Genomic DNA, 25,702 nt, shown 5'->3' on the forward strand with positions numbered 1-25,702 from the left:
CAGTATCTTAAAGTTATAACTTAAATAAATGTATACCATTTAGTTTGTTTTTTTTTGGGGGGGGGCACACCAGTAGTTCTGACTAGACCTACTAGTCAGATGACTAGACCATGTGCCACTGATGTTGTCTTTTCTGGTAGAGGCTCCCATAGGCAAAGCTGGTTTTCCAGCCTGTTACCCATCTTTTGGCCCCTGTGTATATGTCTATAATATATAGTCATTGACATAAGACCTGAGTGCAGTTTATTTTCACATCATTTTATTTTAGAGTAAATAAATTGGTCTTTAAAGTAGATAGTGGGAACAACAAAAATATTTATTCTTCATCTCAATCTGTATATCTTGAGAAGACAGATTTAAGAAAATTTTATCCTCATCCTCAAACCTCCTAGCTTCATTATTCCTTGGCTCTCACAAAATCTGACTTATTTATAAAATTAATTCGTTCAGGACAAGTAATGAAGGATAAAAAGATTTTACGTTTAGATATGTTTGAGAAAGAAAAAAATTGAAGAAATCTGAAACTGTATTTTCCACTTCCATCGTTGTTTTAAGAAATACCTTTATCTGCTTAATATTTTTGCAGTATTTTACAGTGTGGTTTGGGGAAAACCTATAAATCATTTTGTTCCTATTGCACATACATAAGATTATAAATTATATCTAGTAACATTAGTCTTTCCTCATGTTTATTAAATAAATCAAGAATGATGATTTTAGAATCTCTATTATAGGAACATCTCAATGTGTTAATAATTCTAAATATTATTGCATTGTCTATTATTCTTTTTAAATTTGGCAGTGCAAACTACTGTGTTGATGCATAGACATTTCTTTGTGGAAAAAAATCCTTAGGTCGCTGTTGTATCAATTATTGTATCAATGTAATGGTTTATCGTATAGGTCAGATCTTTAATTATTAACTAGAGGTTTGCCTGCCAAATTATTATTAGGGTCAAAGAGATAGTATAGATGTTAAAGTATTTACCTTGCACATAATTTGAATCCTGACATGGCATATAATTCCCCAGACATCAACAAGAGTGATTTCTTTTTGTTATTGTTGTTTTTAGGTATTTTTTTGGGGGGTCATACCTGGTGATGCTCAGGGGTTACTCCTGGCTCTGAGCTCAGAAATTGCCCCTAGAAGGCTCAGGGACTATACAAGATGCCGGGATTCGAATCACCTTCCGTCCTGGATCAGCTGTATGCAAGGCAAATGCTCTACCACTATGCTATCTCTCCAGCCCCAAGAGTGATTTATGAACACAGAATCACGAGTAAGTCCTAAGCGCTGCTGAGAACAACTCTTAAACAAAACATATGTTGTTATATAATTTTATGGAATATTAGTATTATGTGTTAACTAATGTTTATTTTTTATTGATTATATGTATGATTCTACTTGTAGACGAGCTGATGAATAGACAGATTGATACTTCTATATGATTTTAGTAGACTGACCTTTCCAAAACATCATTTTGTTGGACTGAGATTTCGAAAGAAAATTTTGCTTTGATGTAAAGACATTTGCCTCTCAACTCAAAGCGATGAGTTATTTTTAGCTGAGACGTCCAAATTAATTTCCTCATTATACTGTACAAATATGACTTGAACTGGTAAGAGAAGCAAAATCCCAGGAGCTGGAACTTAGAGCATTTTTGATGAAAAAGGAATAGCTGGAAATAACTGCATAATGTCAGATTACTGCTCTCATGGGTTGACTTGAGGCTACTTACCTCTAATGCTGGCTTTGCCTGGTAGCTACCCTTAGTCATTACCAAGATAGCACAGAGGCAGAAAGAGAATTAAAAGGCACCTGAAAAAGGAAGTGTGTGATATTTTAAAACATTCTCCCTAAATGTCTAATTCCCCATATTTCTAATATCGGAATCAAAATGCTTCCTATTGCAACTTTGTACGTACCCTTCTATTTGAACTCAAAACCCCAGAAACTACATGTCTGAGATCTGAAAGTATTCTTGGTCCCAAATCAATCTTGTCATTCTTAAGAAAGCAATGCAAGATAATAACTAGTATTCACCTGATTGCTTTCCTGCTCTGAGACAGCTGGTGACGTGTGTCTTCCTGATAACCAGGAGTTTTCAGATCTAAGGCAGGGATAAAGGGAAGCTGGGAGCTTGCAGAATCTAAATTTGACAGTCCATGGCTGAGGAGAGGGTCAGAAGGGATAGAATCTGTGACACTTATGGAAAAAGAACAAAATTTATCTGTTCTGGTTGCAATGATTAGATGTCTTTTTGTCTGGCTTTCTTACAGCTTTGACTGATTGTACTCACCAGCTGGCTAATATCATAATTAACAAAGTTGCTTCTATGTCTGCAAAGTTTAATGGAGAAATTTGCCAGTACTATGATGATATTGTCACAAAGATTACAAGAGGACACGCAGCTGACTTTTGCTCAAGGTGGAATGGCAAACCTGTGTAGACAAGATGAGAAATCTCGAACTTACTCACCCCAAGGTATGTTTATTTTGTAATGCCACATCCGGAGCTTTCTTGTTAATATTTTGTTTTTGTTTAATTGTTGGAGAGTTCTATTTGTTTTGTGACCTAAATCATATTCATATAAAGATCTAGTTATCTGGATCTTCATACTTCTTGGGCGTTTATAGAATTTTTTTCTGAAAGCTTTAGCACTGCTATCCCCCAAACTAAAATTTCAGAAATTCATATATATTAAAATAGCTTCTTATGCTGAAATTCAACATTTATAATGTGTAGCATGAAATTTATTTTGCTCAACTATGTAAAAGTCACTGCTTTTAATTGTAAGTTTAATTCTATGGTGTCAACCTAGTTAGAGGAGACGGAAATGAAAACAAACACCATTATAGAATCTACATAAGTCCTATTTTAGTTTTAAGAAATGCTTTATCTAGGGACAGGGAGGATAGAGAGCTTGACTTTATTAAAACAAAGTAATTAGGATTTTTAATAATATTTAGAAAAACTAGCATTTCTTGCTTTATGTGCTATAACCCAATGCCAGTCTGAATAGTAACATTATACCTGTGTTTTCTTTTTACTCTGATTTACCTTGCTTGACTAAGTATAAAGGCTCTAGGGAGTTTCCCAAATTATAGTTTCCACATATTGCTTATTAATAAACATGAATATTGATGAGGAAGTGCATGTGGTGCTGTGTAGACGGTTGTGTATTTCCTCTGAGTACAAAGAGAGGGGAAGGCATCTCAAAAATATGCAGAAGGGAAAGTTTGGTTTATTTATGTCGTGTCACAGTACCACTACAATGCCAATATTTATATACAATGTAAGCAGATTATATATATTAGAATTTTTGGATTTTGGTTTTCACTTTTCTTCTATGATAATGGGGTAATTTTATCACCAAAGAATATCATTGTTACCCATCATTATTATTTTTGATTAAATATCAGATTGAACATCATGATATAAATTTTAGAAACAAATTAATGAACAGCATGATCTTTTATTAATCCCTTTTAAACATTCTCCTGGCTTTAATTCTAACCATGAGAGGCTTGTTAAAGTATACGTATTTTAAAATTTGGAAATCAAATTTCATATTTTCAAATTTAAAACAATGAGCCATTATACAAAATCACTAGTTCAGAAATGTGTAAAAAGAAAAATACAATTTAGTTGAATTTCAGTTAAAATTTGACTTGACACATTTCTCATTTTTACTTAAACTAAATGGCATTGCTAATAATTTAAGAGATGTTTTAGCTATTATTAATATGTTTTTAACATCAATTTTCAAGAGAATGTTATTTTCACAATAATCTTTTTGATTTTTCCATTATACCCTTACTAAATTTCGGCTTATAGTAGATATTTAGTTTATACATATCAAGTGAATGAATTTAGGTCTTTCTCCTGTTACTAAAATATGGTTAGCATTTTCCCCCCAAATCAATAACTTTTATATAAAACAAACATTATGGACAGATACAAGAAGATGGGTGGCATAATCTAAGACAGTAAGGGGGATTATATTTCTAAAAAAATTTGCTGTTGTTTTAACGTAACGCTCCATAATATTTGGTGTAATTGAGATTTGCTATTCTAAGAACTCAGTGGGAGTATCAGAGGTGTGTGAGGATTAGAAAAGGCCAGAGAAGTGTTTCACAGCTGATGCATGCGTTTTTTAAAACAGGATTATGTCTTGAGATGTGTAGAAATGAACTCTTGTCACAGTTTCAAAGGAACTAATATTTTTGGTTAAATGTGCTAATATAAAGAGTTAGCAGATTAGTGAGTCATTATGAAAGCAATGCATTCTTTTGCATGGAAATAAAAATATAATAAATTGTCCTGCAGGTGATTGGGGCTGTAGCAATTTTATTAAAGATTAAAGTTTGATTGACCTTTGTTAGGGTGTTTAACCCTTCTGAAATTAAAAGCCTGAGCTGAATTATTCTGACCAATTTAAATGCAAACATTGAGTAGGCCATATGCCATTCACATAATAATAGTAAAAAAAAAAAAAGCCCTATTTTAATTCTCATTTTTGCGAATCTAAATTTGAATCAGAAGACTCACAGTGTTGGCAACAACATTATCATGGCAGAGACTATAGAATAATGTATTGGTCATTGAAAACATTTGAGAAGAATTCCAGGAATCACTCCCCTCATTTAAATCATTACACCAAGCTCACCAACAAAAGCAAGAGTCTAAAGACTATCTCCTTACACTGACAATGCTTTATCTCCAAAGGAAAACAATGTAGGGATATCAGAAAAAGATTCACAATAAACACCAGTGACATCTCAGTTTAATCCAGTGCCCATCACCCATGCCTCACTTAATTTACCTGCTCTCTCATGAAAATAATATGTTTGAAGATTGTTATGAAGATCTTAATAATAGCTCTTAATAATTCTTTCCAGTGTCTGGAATTTTATTTTCAATGATTTCATAGTCTATGAATCTATTCCCATTTGTAATAATTAAAAAAAAGTTCTACAATAAAGCAAACTCTTAATACTTAGTCAGTTAACTGGATCATTTTATTTTTCTTTGAAACTTTCGGAGTCTTTTGTTAAAAGCTGCATGTTCAGCTTTCTCCAAAAAAGACCATTTCCATTTTTCAGATCATATTAAAATTTTTCATTACTATGACAGTGAATATTTTTAGTTTTAGGTTCTATCTTATAGTGCATGCTTCATCTTTTTATGTGCTTATGGACTATTAAATGACAATAAAGACTCTCCTCATTCCAAGTGTAATTTATTTCTTTTTTTCCATCAAAGATTTCACTCTGAATATGTCAAGGTAGAAAGGTCCAAGGTATTATAGTGAAAAATTAAGAAGTCTGAAGTGCTGTAAGTTTATTTTGCACAAGCTTTTCATGCACTCTTTAAACAAGCTTCTAACAGCAAAGCAGCTCTTCCAGACTTAGGAAGAAAGTCAAAGATAAAAAACTTGCTAAAATATGTGTAAGAGTATTCAGCTTGCAAAGTGACTCTGGCATTCTCCAGAGATCTGCTTAATACCTTGAAGCATAGATTAATAACATGTTTAACTAAGATCTGTTTGCTAGAAGGATAATATTCTAACTCTTAATATTTGTAGGGCTAGTATTTAAACATAAATTGCAAACAAATGCAATGTTCTGTACCTTGCCTGATAAAATGTAGATTATTAGCTTCGCTGTGGTACATTGGATTAACAAACTAACACCAAATTCAGCAATTCCATGATAATACTTTTTTCTTAGTGAACATAATTTTCCCAAGAAAAAAACACAAATAAAATAAATCCCTAAAATAAACACTATTAATTCTTCAGATATAATTCAACAATTTTCTTTAATGTGATTATCTTCATTTCATCACTTACCAGAACAAAATTAAGTTTTTGCATGAAAACATATTGTAAATACAGTATTCCCTAAACAGAAAAAGCTAGTCTGTGAAGCCACTGAGGATCCTTCCTTATGTTGTCATTAATTATCAGAACATTTTTCATTAAAAAAGATTCTAGATCAAGAAGAACTTTGTTTTGCCTTAGAAATAAAGAATTGGCAAAAGAGCAAAGGCAAATAAGATTATATTTATATTTTGTTCACTTCCAAATTCAATCATTTGTTTTGCTTGAGTGGGCTTAGAATGCATTATTTTATTTCAATGCCTAACATGCAGCTGCTAAAAGATGTGGAGAATATATATAAATATGAGTAATACCTTTGGCAGGAATGCACAGCTGAATAAAGAATTTTTCCTTGTATTTTTTGTCTTTTTTAAAATATCTTTATTTAAGCACCATGATTACAAACATGTTTGTAGTTGGGTTTCAGTCATAAAAAAACACGCATCTTCATCAGTGCAACATTCCCACCACCAATGCTACCCATATCCCTCCCCGACCCCTCTGCCTGTATTTGAGACAGGCATTCTACTTCTCTCACTCATTAACATTGTCATGATAGTTGTTAGTGTGGTTATTTCTTTTATTTTAAATTTAAATCTTTATTTAAACACCATGATTACAAGCCTGTTTGTAGTTGGGTTTCAGTTATAAACAGAACACCACCCCATGACCAGTGCAACATTCCCACCACCAACACCCCCCCACCCCCCCCACCCACCCCACCCCCGCTTTCCCCACGTCTGCCTGTATTCTCGACAGGCATTCTACTTCTCTCATTCTTTAACACTGTCATGTTAAGTTGTTAGTGTAGTTATTTCCCTAACAGAGTTCACCACTCTTTGTGGTGAGCTTCAAATTGTGAGCCAGTCCTTCCAGCCTTTCCAGTCCTTAACTCTATTGTCTCTGGGCCTTATTACAGTAATGTCTTTCATTTTTCTTAAAACCTATAGATGAGTGAGACTATTCTGTGTCTATATCTCTCCCTCTGACTTATTTCACTTAAAATAATAGATTCCATTTATATACACGTATTGGAAAATTTCATGACTTCATCTCTCCTAACGGCTGCATAATATTTCTTTGTTGCTTTTATTTTTGCCTGTTTGTTCCCTTCTAATCCATTCAATCTCATACCTGATATTTTCTCTTATAATTAGGAAATACTGAATTGATCATGTACCCATTTTTATTGGAATCCTTTTTTCTAAAGAAGTGAGTGGTGTCCTTTATATTCATTTCCTATTTTTTTGTTGTATGTCCACAATATTTTAATTTCTCAAAAATTTAGAGTAAACCTGCCTTGAGCTATTTTATTGTTAGAGTTAAAATGAGAGAGAACATGTGGCAAACTCAATATTTTTCAGGGACATAAAATCAATAATAGCTAAAAAGTTGTTGCAGGGGGATTTTCAAGATGCCCTTAACAAGCAGTCATTAAAGAATAAAATTATTTCATTGATTTTAGTTAAATTACTTATTATAAATTGATGAAGTGATAAAAGTACATCTTTAGAGACAAGGGTATAGTACAATGGCCAGAAGCATGCCCCACACTCATCCCACTGGGTTCCAGCCTTAACACTATATGGTCCCTGCAGTGTAACTGGTGCAGCTTAGTGGCAAGGGCTACGAGGTACCCAAGTAAACCCGGTACCATATCCTCTCCCTACCCCCTATTAAAACTCCAGAACCCTCAGCAGCATGTTCTTGCACTTATCCGTCATGCCAAGTAACAGTATTGAGCACACACACACACATAACACACACACACACAAACACACACACACACAAGCGCACGCGCGCGCGCGCGCACACACACACACACACACACACACACACACACACACACACACACTGGTCAGCACCGGTGGGGGAAAAAAGGGTGTCATCTCCTTTCTCCTCCCATACACATACCCATGGCCAAAAAGAAAAGGGTCTTCTAAGATCTGACTTTTTTTGGGGGGGGGTACACAGAGTGACGCTCAGGGGTTACTCCTGACTCTGCGCTCAGAAATCACTCCTGGCTCAGGGGACAGTGTGGAACGCAGGGGGCTCAAACCACGATCCTTCCTAGATCAGCAGCATGCAAGACAAACGCCTTACTGCTATGCCACGGCTCTGGTCCCTTAACTTAGACTTTTAAAATGTTTTCATTTTAAAGTCAGAGGTGTCTTTCTCCAGCCATATATTATTATTGGTTGAGTACTTTGTCAACTCTTAAAATAATGTACCTCCATATTTTATCACTTTTGATCTTAAGCCTGGATATGAGCATAAAGTCTGTTAGATTTCTGTCTCACAGAGAATCCTAAAAATTGTTTATGATAAATATGGGATGGGAGTCTGGAGAGACAAGATGGATGTCTAGAAAGGCACTGGCTTTGCATATGGCCTACCTTGATTTTATACCCCAATAGGGTCTCCCTGAGTCTTCCAGTTATTCACTGTGATTTCTGAATACAGAGCAGGGGAAAGCCTTGAGCACTGCTGAATGTGGTATAAACACAAGGAAAATAAAAAGAGAATATGTGAGAAAATATAAATATATATAAAAAATATGGGGCCGGAGAGGATAGCACAGCAGTAGGGCATTTGCCTTGTACTAGGCTGACTGGAATGGACCCGGATTTGATCCTCCACATCCCATATGGTCCCCTGAGCCTTTGAGGATTTATTTCTGAGTACAGAACCAGGAGTAACCCCTGAGCGCTGCTGGGTGTGGCCCAAAAACCAAAATATCAAATAAAATAAAATAATAAAATAAAAAGCATAAATTATAAAGGCTAACTACAATATGAGAAATAAAACCATCATCCTACTTACCAAATTGTTCCAATTTTTCAGTGTATTATGAGAACAAAAAAAAAATAGCATTGATTAAGCAATAACTAAACTTGTGCAAAATTACCTAGGAGGTTTCATAGGTTTGCAATTGAAAATTAGATTTTTTTTCTTGTACCACTTGGTTTATCTTTAGAAATTTGATTCTTGGGGCCAAAACGATAGCACAGAGGTAGGGTGTTTGCCTTATATGTGGCCAATCCAGGATGGACCTTGGTTCGATCCCCGGCATTCCATATGATTCCCCAAGCCAGGAGCGATTCCTGAGAGCAGAGTCAGGAGTAACCCTTGAGTGTCACCAGATGTGGTCAAAAAAACAAACAAACAAAAAAAAACAAAAAAAAAAACAAAAACAAAAAAACCCGAAATTTGATTCTTTCAGTCTATACATTATCTGAGTATGAATCAAAGAAGGTTCTAGGAATTCTATCTTTGGATCTATCCAGAGGACCTAAAAGAGTGACTAAAATGTGGCCGATATCAAAAACTTGTTAGCTATATTTAAAATGACTATTACGCTGCCCCTAAAATAAATTTAGAGGTACTGTACTGAATCTTACATGGAAAGATTTACACTTGCTCTACAAAATTAATCAAAACTGCAAAGCCTAAAAGAGAAAGGATTAGGTAATTGTAGGTAAAGAAGATAGATGATCACTAGCTACATCGTTTGATAAGTAGCTTAAGAATGCCTTGAAAAATAGGCCATTTCTCTTTTTATATTTGTGTCACACCCGGCAGCACTCAGGGGTTACTCCTGGCTCCATGCTCAGAAATCACTCCTGGCAGGCTCGGGGGAACATATGGGATGCCCGGATTCAAATCAATGACCTTCTGCATGAAAGGCAAATGCCTTACCTCCATGCTATCTCTCCAGCCCCTATTTCTCTTATTTTATGTGTTACTCTAGCCTTAATTAGTTGGTCATTTATTATTTACCAATAATTAAACTGTTTTTCTCAACTGTTTAGTGCATGAATAAAATTCACAGATTAATTTATACTTGTAGAAAAATAGAAAAATGTTTATAATATTTATATTGAAAATAAATGAGAGGCTGGAGAAATAGCACAGCGGTAGGGTGTTTGCCTTGCATGCAGAAGGATGGTGGTTTGAATCCCGGCATCCCATATGGTCCCCTGAGCCTGCCAGGTGGCGATTTCTTAGTGTAGAGCCAGGAGATCACACCCTGAGCACTGCCGGGTGTGGAAACCCCCCACCTCAAATAAATGAAAACTCAACTAACTCAGGGGCACTGTATGGAATTGGAAAATCATGGGAGTAAATGCAGGTAAATAAGAAATTATTGTAACTCTAACTACATATGAATGTAATACTCCAGCAGAGAAAAAATTAAACTGTATAATAAAACAAGATAGAGTAAAGACATTTTCCCTCAGAGATGCTAGACAAGATGAAAGAGCACATTTGACCAACATCTCTTCTAATTTATAAATACTTGAGCATTCATTAACCATTTGAGTCCTGCTTAATGGTGATTAAACCCTTAGGCAGATGTGAATCAGCTTTGCTATGTGGAAACATTGAGGCAAACATTTATGAAAAGTATGATCCAATTTCTGAGCATACAGACCAATTATAGTTTGAGATTTAATTTAGGAATTTTTACTTTGCAGAAGATTATATATATATAAATATATATGCATATATTAATAATGATTTTTTGTCCATATTCTTTATTTTCCTAAGCCGATGGAGAATTTTACTTATTGACATATGACTGAAGATTCTAGTTTTCCTACAAAATTACACATTTTTTGCATAAATGTGCCTAATTACCTGAATTCAGTTTTGATTAGCAGTGTTAATTGATGCAGCTGTGGATGGTATCTGTTTACCTAAATTACTATGTGCAAACAGCAATATGTCTGGAAGTGAATATGCTAAACTGAAAATACTAATTAGCTAAGACAGATTGTTATTCAAGTCACATAGTGGAGCTTTCTAATGAAAGCCTGGATGTGTCAGGGTTTTATGATATGCAGACAGAAATGTCTATATTACATATGATTTCTAAATTTAATTCATAAGAACAGATGGGATGTCAGCCAGGACTCTTCTTCTTTATTCCAGTATTAATGTGAATATTTTACACAACTGGAGATAAATTTATTGAGCATTTTTTTGTAAGAAGCTTGTCACGTGCTTTGACAATGTTCCAACCCTGCACATCTAGATTCATCTATTTCTTGACCAATATATTCACAGATTATAGCCACCTACACTGCACAGAAAATGAAGATAAATAAACCACCTTGCAGGTTTAATCACATCAACTGGGTAATTTAATGGTATCAAATAGCAGAAAGGTTAGATAAATAGACAACTTATTCTGAATAGTATTTTATGGGGTTTTCATTTTGCATCCAAGTGAATATAATGAAATTTCAGTCATAGATTTCTTGAGAATCAGTGAGCATTTCACAGGGTTGAAAGGTGAGTTAATATTGCATTCAGCTTGTCTTATCTTCAATCATTGAAAAATTGAGAACAAAGAAGAGCTTATTTTCAAAAGGACCCACTTTTTTGGTTTGGGGCTAAGTATCTCCCAAACAATGCTCAGGTTGATCAGGGCACCATTCTCCAGTGATACTCAAAGTTCATCCAAGGTGCTTGCGATTCCACATTGTGCTGAGTATGGAGTTTGAGGACTTTAGCTTGTAAGGCTATGTATGTTCTGGCCATATGAGTTTTTACCTGACCCTCAAGCACACACAGTTTTTAAGTGGTGTAGTATTTTTTGGTAAGCATTGCATCTGTCCTAGCTACCATCTGCTGTTTTGAATATGTCTCTCCACGTAGGATATGAATCTTAACTGTTTACTGTGGTGTGACATAGCACATTCATTAAAGGCTATGTGACCTGGAGATAATCAAAGCTGTAAAACCCTGTACATCATCTAGTGAAGAAATAATGACCTTTGTTCCTTTCCCAAAAGGTTGAATATATGCATAGTACATAATAGCTCTGTTCCTCTCAAAGGCTATGAAAATAGGGCCTCTTGACTCAAACTTAAGAGTTTAAGATCCCTTATTAGATATTTAAGATGCCACGAGCAAAATGGGGATAATTTTCATGATGCAAATTTGAACATAATTATAGTTTGGTATATGTAATCTAGGTTTAAGTGTGAATTATAATTACCAAAAATTGAATTATTTTAATTATGCTAATGTATTTCCCCAAAGTTTTGTGTAATTTGGGTTATCTAAGAAAGATTTAGATATAGCTAACTTACAATGGAATTTAATACTAAAGTAAGATTTGTGAGTGACTCTGCTATAGTTATATCTTAGCTGCAAATGTTAAAATACAGGTTATTTATCCAGGAAAAAAGACAAATTGCTCAAAATTGCTTAAAATTAAGGTGGAGAAATGAATATTAAGTACTTTGTGGAACATTTGCATTCCATTTTCTGTATCAATAGCTATTGTAGCATATTATTATTACTCATGTCTAATCAATGAGACTAATCTCAGTGTTTGGAAAATACAATTCATGTATAGTGAGTACTGTTTAATAGAACATTTTGAAAAGTCACCTGAAGAATTGCCTGACCTTTGATCATTGTTTTAGCTCTCATCCTTTCAAAAGGATTATTGCAAAATGCCTTTATTCTTAGAATTTTTTTATTCTTGAAAACTTGAAAGGTTTTATTTCTTCATGACTAAGTAATGTTGACAGATGACAATTCAAGTTCAAAATAGTTCAGTGGTATAAAGACTCTGTGTGTGTGTGTGTGTGTGTGTGTGTGTGTGTGTGCGCGCGCGCACGCGCATGCACGTGTTCACATGTGTGAGGTCACTCAATTTGATTATAGTCAACGAGTGAATTTAGACACCAGTTTGCATGTTTAACTTTTATTGTCAAGTTGGTTTATTTTTCTGTGCTCCTGTATTCACTAAAACAAAAAAAAATTGTAAAGAAACATGTCTGTTTTCAGCGCCTCAATTAAAGAAGACACCTTATCCCCATAAATTCATTTTCTGTTTCATCCAAGCCTTTTTAGGCACTCATCATGAGAGCATCAAACTGAATATTTTAGGTTTCTTTCTTTTTTTTTTTGTTACCATCTCTCTTTTTAAAAAATTTTTTATTTAATCATCATGTTTACAAAATTTTTATTCTGCAGTTTGTTACTATCTCTAAATGTGAACATGTCCAATGTCAGAATCTTTTCTATGATCTTTATGAAAATGCATATATGGTAACCTTAAATTTGGAAAACAGGTCAGTGATGTGAAATGTGAGAAGTTAATTCATTCAAATATTACAGTGAATTTTCTTTAGGCAAATAATTTAACTTCAGTGTGCAAATTAATTTTTAGAATAAATATAACTATATTCATGAGTTATTAGGGATTTATCACCGTGCCCAAAGTTCAATGAATCTGCAAATGAACATACAGATTTTTCCTTTGAACTCTAATTGGCATAACAGGGGAAGCAGGTCAGACTGAGTCAAGCTGAGGATCTTAATCCTTTGATAAAATTTTGATTTAGTTTTAGTACTTATAAGTATTGCTAATGAATTCTATGATTAGTCTGACTCTTTGTTTATTCTTGTATGCTATTTAATTTTCACATAGGTAGGCTTTAGGTAAGTTCTCTGAGAGATAACTTCTGCTGCTTGGTTAAAGTTATTTTCACAGTGTTTTATCAAATGATAATTAATCGCACACAGTAAGAGCCCTGCAGGTTCTTTTTCAATGATCTGTAGTTACCAGAGAAAAATCTAGGTCATTAATTCCATTTAAACTTTCAGTAATAAGTATTACAGAATACTAGTATTACCTGACCAAGGTCTGTAATTTGAAGAATGAAAGCTTCTGGGAGAGATTGCTTATGGGATTAGAGACTTTGCTTTGCTCACTTAAGCCTTGGGCTCAGTCCTCGGTACTGTTTAATCATCTGAGCACTTCAGCGAAAGAAACTATCACCAAATCTCCAAATACACTAAATATAACCACAAAGTTTAAACAAACAGACAGACAGACAAACAAATACATTTCGCATTATTTTAAAATAGTTTCCGATTTAAAAAAAATTAGTTAGGCTCTGGTCAAAAGAACCCTAACCCTTCACAAGGGAACCCTAACCTTTCACAAGTTCACAAAGGAACATGGTCCCTAAAAAGTAAAACATATACTACCCTTTTTATTTTTTTTTAATTTTGGGTCACACCCAGTGATGCTCAGGGGTTATTCCTGGCTATTCAGAAATTGGTTCTGGCTTGGGGGACCATACGGGATGCTGATGGGTGGGGTCCTGAAGGGGATGAACCGTGGTCTGACCTGGGTTAGCAGCATGCAAGGCAAACGCCCTACTGCTGTTCCAGAGCTCCAGCCCCATGCTACCCCCTTTTAATGAAAATTTAAAATAAATGGAACTTGAATTAGCAAACATCTTTTTGAAGAAAAACAATGATCATTTGGCCCCATGATGAGTGATTTAAGGGACATTTCTAAAATTCTTTGCAAGTGTTGTTTATTCACATATAAATGAAATAATATATACTGATGTAAACTATATGATTAATAAACTACATCATCAATATAAACACCATAACCCAGTTCCTAGCATCAAGTTGATACTCAATAAGGGATAGATATGTCTGTTATAAAAATACAGTAGATCCGCATCAAAAAACCATGAAGGTAATTAAATGTGTCAATTATTCTTAAAGATTTATTCAGTTAAGTTATTCTTATTTCAACATTCCAAAATTATGCAAACCTATTCTGTTACAGATGTAGCTGTATGTATTTGTGTGAATATACATGCACATATCATTTATATCAAAACAAAATTAAACTCCTGGTTTCTTAAATAGACAGTCTATAAACTTGCATCTTCCTTCTTTTTTTTAAATAATATCTATACTTTTATAAGTAGTACAGTATATCCAAAGCTAATTTTTACAAACTTATCATTATAATCTTCAAATAAAATAATATCACATTCTTCTTTATGAACATAATATACAGAGATTTTAGGTGACTTTTTTTTTTTTGGTCCACACCCGGTAACGCTAAGGGGTTACTCTGGCTATGTGCTCAGAAATTGCTCCTGACTCAGGGACCATGTGGGGTGTCGGGGATCTAATCAGGTCTGTCCTTGGTTAGCCACTGTGCTATCTCTTCAGCCCCTTTAGGTAACTTCTTAATGTCTCTTATGATAATGAGGGATAGCAAAACATGAAGAGTATTTCTTTAGTATATTTGTAGAAACAAAAGCAATAATGCAAGTTCTTGGAATAGTGACAAAAGATAATGTTTTACATGATTATCATTACCTTAGGACAGAAAAATCAGAAATAAGTATATTATAAAACCCGTGACATTATCCTGGTTTTGGCATATAGAGTCAAATTTAATTTTCCTCAATAAACAATTGTCCAGATATTCAAATCTATTGTATTTTTCACAACAGTTAGACATTAACATTTTCATTGCTATAGGGAATATTGGGAGAAAATGATACAGAAACCTCAAGTCCCCTATGGGCTTGGAAAAAGACCTCAAAATCTAAACATGACCACAGGTCTAGAGATTTCTTATGAGATTGGCAAACAGAAACAAATCTTAAAAAAATATTATTTTGCTAATTACAGAAGAAGGATAATGACCTTAGGAAGCCATTCTATTCATTAATATTTATTATATTGAGCTAAATATTTCACTGATTTAACAGATATTCCACAAATGATTTGTAGTTTTGAGGTGCTACAAAAGATACTATAGAGGTATTAAAGGTTTAAGAATTAAAATAAAGTTCAAGAATTTTAAATAACAATCTCATCATTTTTAAGCTATCATTATAACAGTGATCTAATTTAAAATATAAAGTTACTCCTTTAAACCAAAAGATGTTAAGCAATGCATTAGCCATCCATGTATTTGCTTATGTAAGTGCTTATTTCTCCTGGCATTAAAAACTGGAATATAAATTGGTCTTTGGTATCAGATAATCTAGGTGTAGATCATTTGTTTGCCACTACATAGATATGGCCAAATTATTGAAATGTTCAACTTTCTTAGCTATAAAACATAATTAATCTTAGTAGGTTGACATGGAGTTTATCAGTATATGTAAGGCGCTTCGTACCAGATGGAATACATACGAATGATCTTTCATGAAAATGAATGTACCAATGCTCAAGGGATATCAAAATAGTTAGAGTAGAAGTTTGCATATGTAAAGAAGTTAAAGAATGTTAACGAAACTGTAGCAAAATGCTCACTCACCAGTGTGGTGCCTAGATTCTAGCCATGTGTTTGTTCAAGATATTCAGTCTGATGAACATCTCCTAGAGACCCACACCATTTGTTCAATTTATATAGGACCAGACTTCAAATCCCAGAACATATTCAAGGCAATTTCCTATTCAATGTGGCTGAATAGGACAACATCCATCCGTGGATTTTGGTTCATGAATTGCATGGTCTTAAGTGACATGGGGTCATTGTCTTTTCAGAGAGCACACATGGTAAAACTTTGGTATATTTGGACTTGTTCAGGGTTCTTATGTCTAGAAATTCCAAATTAGATTTTTGTCATTAGCTTGTCAAGCTTGTGTTAAGCCCCCTTAATGAGGCCTGTGGGTGGAATGTCTTTTATGTTCTGGCCCTTGAGGCTTAGCCTCAGCTACTCTAAACTAAAGCTGAAAAGTTAATGAAGTTACCACAGTGCTCACTTGTTGTGGAAGCTTTTGAGAACACACCTCGTATGTGTTTGGTTATTTAAAGTCTGTTTTCTAGCTTTTAGGGTTTATATTCTTATGGCATTCAAGAGCGATGGAAATAAGACCAGATGAATATGACAACCAGCCATTTGGGAAATTTTAGAAAACCAGTGTGCATATGTCTATCTGGATGTGTTCATATGCTGGATCATCTTTGCAGCATCCAAATGTATAGGATTTCAGTGAGGCAATTACCTAAAATATTAGTTAAAAAATTTCTTGCAGAGAAAAAGCCAGGTCTGAAGCTACCATGGCTGTTTTTTGACCATGACTGATTTTGTGATCAGATTGAAAGTTTGCTATTATTTTCCATTAATATTTTATTGGATTTCAAAATGTTTATTTATATTTAATTTTCTCCACTATATTTATTGTTACAGATTGTATATTCTAAACTTGTTTCATCATTCACCTGGAATGTAAACTCTAAAAGGACAGGAAGTTTTGCTGCATTGATTATATGATATTATATCATAGGGTTTACATTCTATGGTAAACTTTTTGTGTAATCATGAATATATTAGCTCTCACTGAGAGAGTGAGATATTTAATTACCCCTGTGTTAATTATCCTGACATAGTAAGAAAGACAAATAATATTTTTGAATCTATTAGATAAATATCTAATTGTAAATAATCATGATCATTCTAAGAAATATTTACTTTGTGCCATGTGCTATTCTAAGCATACACAAAGACTTTTGATCTAAGGGCTATTAAACTTTTTAAATAGGAATGAGAAATCCAAAATACAAATAGCACTATTTGGTTGCCAAGATTGAACTTCTGATTATTGTTGAGACATGACTTCCGTGATTTGAAAATAAATCATTTGAGAAATTTATCTACACTTTTAATAGCAAAACCCATCATGTAACTATGATATCACTATTTTATATTACTTTAAAATCTTTTTATTCCAATGCAGTGGAGTCAGGAAAATTACTCTCATTTTACTCTCAAATCTGTGATTTTTTTTTACTTTTCATTACTTTCTTCATTAATTCGCCTACCTATTGTTCTTTTATGAATAAAAGGTAAATAAGAGGATACCTGCTATTAATAAATACTTCACATTTCTGTACTTATTAAAATGTGGTACTAACAAGCACATGCAATTGGATTCTACCTTGGTTTACTTATGATTACTAGAGTTTCACTTTACTAAAATAAATGGTGACAGAACACCCAAATTTACAATAGGAAGATTATATATTATAGAGCTTTTTAGAAGAAATGTGCTTGATCAAATGTGGTTCATTAATTAAAATTAAAGATTAGTTTTCTACCTCAATACAGATTTGCCCATGTTTGTGTATGATTTGTTTTGAGTGCTGAAAGAAAGAAAAAGGTCAAAACATGTTGCAACACTCCTACAAATTGGTTAAAAATTACCTCTAGACACAAAGGTAATTGGGAATAAACAGTGTTTAGGATGTAATAACCGATAATTCTGCTGAAGAAGGACTTAGTTTGCAGAAATGCATTTATATATTGGAGGAACATTGTTCTACCATAGCCAGGAGTACTTTGTCTTCATTACAACTGGGAATTATACTAATTATCTGTACATTTTCCTGAAACCTTGCTTATTGCTATCTACATAAAAGTACTGTTTTACCAATCTATTTCCCTGAGTCCTCTTTTTATTAGTCTGATGGCAAAATCAGTTGTTTTGTACCAGTTCAGAAATAACAAGCTTTATAAAATCCCATTCAAATATGAAATAAACTTATTTTTGGCCAACTGGCTACCATTAATTACTTTCAGATAATATATATTTTGTGTTTTATACTCTTGATATTAGTATGATGCAATAAACATCCCTGCCCTAATAATTGGATGCTATAATTTATGAAAATGTGTAATAGTAAGCCCATAATAAATACCAATAAATAGCAGCTTTTACCTGTAAATATATTCAAACTCATAGAAAATAACAGGAGAAATATATTTTATACAAGACTTTTAAAAGGAGACCATGTCTTCACCTTCAGAGTCAGATATACAAAACTGCATGGTCATTTTTTAATATAATTTTTATTTTGATCATAGTGGCTTATATATTGTTGACAATAATATTTTAGGTACATATTTCATAAAATCAGGGGGATTCCCATCATCGATTTGTCCTCCCTACACCTCCGTTTTTGTCCTACCTCCCATATCCTCTTCCCTCACCCCCTGGACTGCTAGAAAAAGTGGTCCCCTCTGTACTTAGTTTACTACTCAGTAGTCTTGCACCTGTTTGGTCTTGGTGCCTCCCTTATTTCCCATTCTAACTGGGAGGCAGGACTAGATAGTTCAATTTATGTGGTTTTGTTTGAAGAAGAGAAAAGTAATACACGGGTAAAAGTCTAATATGCCGAAAATGGGCGGAATCCCTCTAGAGGCTCTCTTCATCGGTTTGAGAGACGCAGGAGAAAAATTAGGTGAAACACCCCAACAGTACAAAAAGAAGTGTCAAATATCCAGTGAGCACTCCAAGAATAACAATGATAAGCACCACAAAAATAGCCATGGTCTTGAGATAAAAAACATGGCAGGGCACATAAAGAAAGAAAAGAAAAGAAGGAAAAAACATAAATATAAATGGGGACATCAACTTCAATAACCACACCAAAACAAAGAAATCGACAAAAAGTAGATAGCTAAATAAAATAAAAAATAATAATAATAATAAATGAAGATACAAAAATAATATATAAAAAATAAAAAATGTTTTGTGCTTTTTGCCTTTTTTTTCCCTCCTGCACTGGCACAGTAAATATTGGGGTCATTCAAAAAGGAAATCACTTGGCCTAAGAGATATGGGATTTCTCCACCCTTGGAGTATATTGTCATGGGATTCACTATAGACTCAGTTCAGGTTCATTTACTCTCCCCTTGGTGCTTTCATGGTGTTTGGAAGACTTCTGCTTCATCCTGGGTGATAAAGTCAGACCTCTGTATCCAGAGATCTCAGTATCTGCACAGGTCCAGGAGTGGGACTTATGATGAAGTCTTTCTTTGTGGTTCTAGAAGTTCTGTTTCCTCAGTGTCATTTTAATCCGTCTTCTGTGGTTGGTGGTCTTGGAATTTGTACTGATCCTAGGATGGAACCTAGTATAGTGTCTTTCATTGTGTTTTCAGAAGCCACATTCAGTTGCAATTGTCTCAGCCAGACCTTTGGAACTGGGGATCATGGTTGTTGTGCAGGTCGCGTAATTCAAACCCTAGACTAGGGCTTTTTTATTGGTCCCAAGATATATGCAGTCTAGTCATGGTTCTAGTAGCCAGTCATCTGTAAATTGCGATTTTGGCTTTTGGACTGTGCATGGTCATTTTTAAGTCATGATCTTATTTCTTATAATTACACTATCTGTAGACTTGCTTCTTAATATCGTTATATATTATGCAATCATTTCTTCCTCTTTTAACAATAATCATTATTACCATATGACCATATATAAAAAATAAAGACCACTCTTAATAATTATGAACTAATTTACAGTTTAAAGTTTCAATTTATAGTTTAGATTTTTTTGTTTCCACACCCTCTCTGGTTGACATTGCATATAGAGGAAACAAATCATTGTTTCTATTGTGGACCAGATTTAAGATTTAAAATGTGATTCTCAGATTGTATTTCAAATAATAAATGGGAGACTTTTTTTCATTTATTAGTACTGCAGAACATTTTTAGTAATACCTCTAGACACATTCTACCTTTATAGAATAAATTTTAGAAAAAGCCATTTTTCAAACTGATGAGCTACTAAACCTGACCCCCAACTTAACCATGTCTCTTCTAGCATCTCGAAGTTAGTGACTTTGGAAAGGATTCTTACTATTGACTTTCATCTATCAAGTAGCTCTTCTCCAAGGCAGAAAGAAAGTAGTTGAATATTTTACTTTTTATTAGGATTGTAATATGACAGGACCAGAAATAAAACAGGTCATAAAAATGTCATGACTTATCTTTAAATGCAGTTAGCTTCCCTACATAAATGAGAGGATACAAAAGTTTCAAAAGATAGAAAAGTTTTTCATATAACTACTTCTGTATATGTTCAGATCCCCTTTATATGTTCATATATGCCCTGAAAGCAGAAAAGACATCCCCTCATTCCCTAAAATTGTCTGCCTTCACCAAATTTATTTCCACCTTCTCCTCAGTCATCCATCTTTCAGCTACTACTGAAGAGGTCATTGTCTGCTATGGTGCAATATTATCAATCAACATCATCTATCAGAATCATACACTTTACCAAATAGAAACCTATTTTAATGTATTCTATTGACCAGAAGTTTGTTATTTACCTGTAGGTTCATTCTTTGTGTTATGTATTCTATGATTTCAGACAAATGTCTAGTGATATATATTTATATATATTTATAATCATAATATCAAATCAGTGCTTTACTGCCTTAACTATTTCAAGTGTTTTGCATACTCATCTTTCCCTGAAATCCTGTCATAACATTCCTGGCAACCACTAATCTTTTACTGTCTGTATTCATAATTTTGCCTTTTCTGGAGCATGATACTGTTGGAATAAAGCAGCATGAAATATTTCCAGATTGGCTACGTTTTACATAGCAAATATGTGTTGAAGTTTCTTCCAAGTCTCAGTAGAGCTTTACAGAATATATTTAGTATAAAATAATATTACAGTTTATTTATTTACATACTGGAGGAAAGCTTGCTTATTTATTTACATACAGGAGGAAAGGTTGCTCAGTTTATAGCATTTGGTGAAGAAATAAAAGGACAAACAAATTATCTTTAGAAACATAATATTATTGCAATTCCAAGTATATATGCATAGTAGCTTGATAGTTGAAGAAAAGATGAATAAGGGCATGTTTACAGAATGTTTCTGTCATGGGGTAGGAAGTAAAATGGGAATATGCCCATTCCTTATTTAAGTGATAGTTACCTAGCTGACATTACATTCCAGATAAAAGGACGAATTTATCTGTGCATACAATGCTAAATGCTTAGTCATTGTAGGTAAAGAGAAAATGGGTAAAGTACAAGGCTGATCTAAGTGTACTGAAGAGAGGTGCATTAATCAATATTATCAGTTGTTACTATTTTTCCTTCAAAATCCAAATGGGGCTGTCATCGTCATCCTGAAGAGTTTGTATCTAAGCAGATAAGTATAACAGTTTTTATTGATTTATGTTCCTACTGATCAAGATTATTTGAAAAATACATACTTGAGGACACTTTTAGCCATTTGTGTCTTCTCTGCCCTAAAAGCAGCTTTCCCACCACAGCCCCTCATTCCCTAAAATGTCTGCCTTCACCAAAGTCATTTCCATCCCCTCCTCAGTCATCCATCTCCCAGCTACTACAGAAGAAGTCACTGACTGCTATGGTTCAGAAAGGATCAGAGATGCCCGCAAACGAAAACCTTAGCATCTTGGAAGCCTCATGTCCCATGATCTCACAGTAGCTGAAGCTGCCCCAGTCCGGTGGCTGGCACTGAAGCTGGAATTGGATTTGTATTGAAAAACCTTATCATTATTTATGCCAAAAAGAAACAGCTCTTTTCCTGCACCATTTTGGCCTTATTGCTCTCTTAGGTCACCAATTAGTAACTTTATTCATCTTCTTTACCATATGAAAACGTCTTGACTTTTAATACCTACTTCTCTTGTGTCTCTTCTGCTCTGTATACTTATCTTAATGAACTTTCTTTACCACCTGGGAAAAAATAGTTGGCATGAGCTTTGATAGAAAGAAAACAAATACTGTATTAATAAGAATAAAAATAAAAGAAAGAAAAATACCTGATAATGATCAGGAGTTACTCCTGGCTCTTCACTTTCTGGGATGTCAGGGATTGAACTTGGGTCAGTCACATGCAAGACAAGCATGCTACCCATTATGCTATTGTGCCAACCTAGAAAGATATAATTTAAGGAACAGGGATGAATTTATTTTTTATTAGTATATACTTAATCAAGAAAATATAGTGTTTAGCTAAATTTTTGTGGCTGATCATTTTCTGGTGACTGATGAAGGCAAGCCTATTTTCTTATTATATGTAAAATAAATAAAGTTTACCAAAGATAACCAAGTAGAGGTTGTCTTAAACAATCATTTTATTTTATACAACTTTCAAAGTGGAAACTTTCAAACATAAATTGGGAACATTAGAAAACAGAAAAAAAATGTTTATTTAGAATTTGTAGAGTAGCAGTTTTGTCCATTCTGGGATGTTCTCCTTGAATGGTTTTAAAGCCTGAAAAGATAATAAAACAAACACATCTGCACACTATTAGCATGAAAACATGGCCCTGTAAGAAGGCAAATTATCCTTAAGGGGGGAAAAAAAGGTTGAGCTGCAAATCCTTTTTGGATTGCAGCAGAGAACATGTTTTACTTACCATATGACTGGTAAAGCGTTGAGAATACTTTTTGTATACATATGTATTCATTTGATTTGTAAAATAAGCCCATTCCTTTCATGGTTGGAGGCGCTGTTCTAGAAGGCAATCTCAATATTTTCAAATCCCCAAAGCTAAACAAGCACTAAGTTTAGGTTTCTCTACTGAGCTGTATCTTTCATAACATTTTCCTTTAACAGCTGGCCCTAAAGGACAATAAACTATGCCATCATTAGGCCTGAAAGAATTAAAATATGATGGTGTGAAAGGGCATCCAGCAACACTGTTCTCAAATGTCTATTGCCAGATATTTACTTAGTCAAGCAGATAAGTTCCAACAGGAAATGTAGACAGGACAATCACTTGCATTTGAGCAAAACAACTAAGAATTTCCTTGAAGTATGCTATCACAGGTTCAGCTAGGGTAGCATATTTGTCAAAAAAAAAAAAAAAAGATATGTGACTTTTTCGTCTTGATTTCACTCTTCTATGAATCATTTTTTTTTTTTTTTGGTTTTTGGGCCACACCCGGCGGTGCTCAGGGGTTACTCCTGGCTGTCTGCTCAGATATAGCTCCTGGCAGGCACAGGGGACCATATGTGACACCGGGATTCAAACCAACCACCTTTGGTCCTGGATTGGCTGCTTGCAAGGCAAACGCCACTGTGCTATCTCTCCGGGCCCTCTATGAATCTTATTTCTCGTAGTAGCAGAGAGGTGGGTGAGTATATACATTCAATAAATTGAACTTAATTTTTCTGGAAACTTAATATAAAAAGTAATGTGAAAAAATATATATAAAGAGGTAAAAATATAAAAAAGTGAGACCGGAGAAATAGCATGGAGGTAAGGCATTTGCCTTTCATGCAGAAGGTCATTGGTTTGTATCCTGGCATCCCATATGGTCCCCATGCCTGCCAGGAGCAATTTCTGAGCATGGAGCCAGGAATAGCCCCTGAGCACTGCCAAGTGTGACCCAACCCCCAAAAAATATATATATAAAAAGTAAAATTTATATTTATATAAAAAGTAATATATATAGTAATGATTAAAGTATAGGTTTAAATCCTGTGCTATATAGAATGAAGGTAGTAATCCAAAAAGTTTACTTTCATATTTCTACAGGATTTAATTTTTGTTTATATTGTCGTGGTGTCTCTTATTGCATCTAGCAGTGTTAGAAATCGTGTTTAGCATTGGAGGCTCATGCCAAGGATCAAACCTCACACGAGCAGCTTTTAGGTCTCTATTATTGACTCATCACTGAACCCTACAGAATTCAGTATTTTATAAATAATATACTCCTTTCCCTTTTACATAGCAAGAGACATACATATACAATGTTTTCCAGTAATTAGCATCAATCAAAATTTGGAGTTGAAAATAAGTTGAAGTGAGGCCAGGAGATATTACTGCAAATAAAGAGCTTGACTTGCTTTAAGATCAGACTTGGATTCAATCTCCAGAATCTCAGATGGCCCCCTAAACCTGTTTAGAGTGATCGTTTAGTATAGAATCAGAAGTAAGCTCCGAGCACAGCTAAGGGTGGCCCAAAATCCAAAAGTAAAAAGAAAGTAAGTTGAGAAATTAAGTGATATGTTATTGGCAAAATGAAACACAAACAATTCTGTTTTACCTGCTCTATTAACTGCAAAGGGAAAAAACCTTAAAAGAACTAAAATAAATGGTGTTCAGTCATAGCAGCAATGACTGTTGTGATCGTTCAACATAGGGCTTGTTCAGGGAATTCACCTGATAGTTCAAAAAATTGTCAGACAATTTAAGGTATGATTGGAAAACTCATACTTTTATAAAATATTTGTGGGTTTTCTTGAAGCACTGCAAAGTTCAATTGAAATTCCTGCTTTTGGCTTCATGAAACAAAGTATTTCTGTAGGATCTTTATTTTTATCAACCTTATTCTATTGGTATGACTTATACTATCACCAACATGAAACTCATGCCACCATTAATTCATCCAGATAAACATTTTGTGGCATCTTTTATTAATAAAAATCTTCTGGATCATACATTTATTTTCAGAAATTGTGAATGGGTAAGCAGGATTAAAGCAGGATTAAATACCAGGTTACAAAAATTACAGTTTTCACAAGATCTACTGAGAATAAATTAATTGAGATTTCTTTTTATTGAGCTATTCCAGGCTATTTAAATATAGATCTTTTAATTTACAACCCAGAAAAGTAGCCAATATTCTTAATATTATATAGAAAACAGAAGTTGTGTTCAATAAACTTTTCCAGGGTTACCCATATAATATTGTCTTTTACTACTACTACTACTACTGCTGTTGCTGCTGCTGCTGCTGCTGCTACTATTAATCTAGTGCTAGTGCTACTACCATCACCACCACCATTACCATCACTATTCCTACTCTTTTTTTTTTTTTTTTTGGTTTTTGGGCCACACCCTGTGACGCTCAGGGGTTACTCCTGGCTATGAGCTCAGAAGTTGCTCCTGGCTTCTTGGGGGACCATATGGGACGCCGGGGGATCGAACCGCGGTCCTTCCTAGGCTAGCGCAGGCAAGGCAGGCACCTTACCTCTAGCGCCACCGCCCGGCCCCACTATTCCTACTCTTACTACTATACTATTTATTGCTTAGGGAACTTGGAGACCCTTCTGTATATTGAATCACATTGACCAGTGGTTCAATGTGAGAACTTGAACATATAGTGCTGCTTGAACTTTGTGGTGCTAGGGACTATAGGAACACCTGATGGTTTTCAGGGGCCTCTAGGGCTATACTTAGCAGTGCTCAGGATATTCAGGGACATGTGGTATCAGAGATAAATCAAGATCAAACAGC

General features: G+C 34.2%; 1 long non-coding RNA gene across 1 annotated transcript in view; it reads left to right on the top strand.

Moving 5' to 3' along the window:
- Nucleotides 1-2,295: 2,295 nt before the first annotated feature.
- The window catches only part of LOC126021979 (uncharacterized), a 38,281-nt gene continuing 14,874 nt past the window's right edge, over nt 2,296-25,702 (top strand). The window contains exon 1 of the long non-coding RNA XR_007500258.1: nt 2,296-2,485. This is a non-coding gene — a long non-coding RNA (uncharacterized LOC126021979). The remainder of the gene's footprint in view (nt 2,486-25,702) is intronic.

Source organism: Suncus etruscus, chromosome 11 (assembly GCF_024139225.1).
Source record: "Suncus etruscus isolate mSunEtr1 chromosome 11, mSunEtr1.pri.cur, whole genome shotgun sequence".
NCBI lineage: Eukaryota > Metazoa > Chordata > Mammalia > Eulipotyphla > Soricidae > Suncus > Suncus etruscus.